This window comes from Apis cerana, linkage group LG7, assembly GCF_029169275.1.
Source record: "Apis cerana isolate GH-2021 linkage group LG7, AcerK_1.0, whole genome shotgun sequence".
NCBI lineage: Eukaryota > Metazoa > Arthropoda > Insecta > Hymenoptera > Apidae > Apis > Apis cerana.
The window spans coordinates 12,784,513-12,787,088 of record NC_083858.1 but is presented as its reverse complement, the minus strand read 5'-3'; the positions used below and the strand labels follow the sequence as shown (position 1 = coordinate 12,787,088).

General features: G+C 23.6%; 1 long non-coding RNA gene across 1 annotated transcript; it reads left to right on the top strand.

The window, feature by feature from the left end:
* Positions 1 to 2,248, top strand: LOC133666437 (uncharacterized). The gene is made up of 4 exons (XR_009830601.1): positions 1 to 435; positions 1,111 to 1,243; positions 1,628 to 1,885; positions 2,071 to 2,248. It is a non-coding gene; the product is annotated as an uncharacterized LOC133666437 (long non-coding RNA).
* Positions 2,249 to 2,576: the final 328 nt, after the last annotated feature.

Sequence of the window (2,576 nt, the reverse complement as noted above, 5' to 3'; positions counted from 1 at the left end):
ATTTTTGATCATGCGCACTTAATTAAAACATAATATATAATTTAATTTTCGCGCGGAATTATAATAAAGAACTAGGCAATTCTAGCCAATCGGAAAGCCGCTAATATTCAGCCCGATGCTATATCCGAGACGCTATTGCGCATTATTGTGCGCATGACGTGAGTCTACACTTAAAAGTCGTGATGGCAAGTTGCTTTTTACCGGTTCGTGTATAATTACGTTATATTAGTGTATATTTACAGTTATTAAGTGATAATTATATATTATCAAGCATTATTTAATTAATACGTGTTTGTTTAATCATTATTATATAAAAAATTAAACGTATTTTGAACTTTTGTCGTGTTTGTGTAGATTATCATTTGATCGAAGCTTCGATCGAAACAATATTGTTTCGAAAGTACAAGATTCTTCGTTGACTTTTATGCCGATGTGGTAAGATTTTATTTATTTTTAACTCGAACATAGTTATTATAAATTTTTTTATCATTTTATTGACTGAGAAATAAAAATGATCATTACGATCAATTCACATATACATATTTCATACATATTTCCTAATTGCGTCTATTCATACATTCAATTCATATATCGTATTCTATTGTATTTATTACGTATTGTATTATTACGTATTTGTTTTGATTTTACGCTGAAGGCCCCAAGATGGAAAATATTTTGTATAATTCTAAAATATTGACGATTCGCGTATTATGCTCGACAGGTTTCGACTTGTTGAGCATCTCCCCCCTTCCGCCATTTGTAATTCGATACAAATTATTGCGCGGAATGTTATTTCATTGAAATTCGTGACGATTAGACGCTTCGTTTGAGGTAAGTAGATTTACTTATTGCGTAATAGTTATTTTACAATTACTCTTTTATATCAATATTTCATTAATATATGTTTGTTCAATTATTTATTTTATATTATTATAATTAATAATTTTTTGACTAATGAATAACATTTTTTTTTTATTCGACCATTTGATCATTACCATAAATCATGCTTCTAAAATAGATTTCAATTAAATTATTCTTCCATTTTAATACGATCATTTTAATCTTATATATCTTATACATTTATTTTTAACATTTACTTTTTTTGTGCAGATAAGTAACATTGCTGATTGATACATTTATAGGCGGTAAAAAGGATTTAATATATATAAACGTCATGATGACAGTACATTTTATGGAGAAAAAAAAGATAAAGTTTAAATTTTTGGATCCAAGAAAGATATATGTAAGTATTTTTTTCTTTTTTTTATTGATTTATTAATTGTATATATATATATATATTTTTATATATATATTATAATTCATGATTATTATATTAATTACTAATATATCAGCATAAAAATAGAAAAGATTTTGAAATAATATATGACTTGTTATGTTTCTAATAAAATTTATATAATTTCTAAAAATTTTTAAATATTTCTAATGTACTATATAATATTTCTAATGAACAGAATGTTATTAATTTTAATGATAAATATTTACAATATAATTTTTTTCAAAAATAACAATATTTTTTTTAATAAATGCAAGATACGAAAAAGAAAGAAATATAAAATTTTGTTTCTTTTTTTATATTCTCTCCTTACTAATGCAATTTTATTTCCAGATTGTGACTGCGCGCAATGTGGTCAGTAGAATCAGTGTTTGTTTCGTAATAGTATTTTAAATGTTTTTTAGAGCATAAAATAAATTTAATTATAATAGTTATACGCGAAATTAGAGTCAGTGTTTGTTCGTCGATTGCACATTATATAAATAGATGTGTTAATAGTTTTTTATTTTTATTTTTTTATTTTAAATATTTGTTTTCGGTATGATAGATTCAGTGATTCTCTCAAGAAAATAAGGCATTCAAGGAAAAAAGGTAATCATCTTTCTTTCTATTTAAATTTTTATTACATTTTTATTTTATTGAAAAATAGAGTCATTCTATAAAAGTTAAATATCAAATAAAGGATTCTAATTTTTGAATTTTAATTTTTATTATTATTATGGAATTTCATTTTTAACACATTTGTAATATTTCTTATATTTCATGTTTTGTTATAGATATTTCCCAGTCTTTACAATGATTTTCTATGGGCCACAACAGTGCTGATGGTAATGCAGATACTTCGCATCTATTGGTGAGTCGCATGTTTTTATGTTCCTCCGATCATTTAATCATGTCGTAGGATGAAAGATCCGAATCGACACGAATGATTGGTTGTATACGTAGAATTTTGCACGAGCACAGTGACCACGAGTAGTTATTATTACTCGTGAATAATAATATTTCTTTATTGTGTTTTATTTATTAGATTAGGATAGGTTTTCTTGCATATCGCGTTTTCAACAATATGTTAGTTGAATAATTAAGATGAATAATATAATATTAATAATTAATATAAGCATTGAAAATATATATATTAAAATTAAAATATATTTGATATATGGAATAGAAATTTAAATTATATAGTAATACTATATATTATTATTAATATGATAATGGATAATTTTTAATTTTATCTTTATTTTATTGTAATATGTTGAACAATTAAATTTCTCTTTTATTA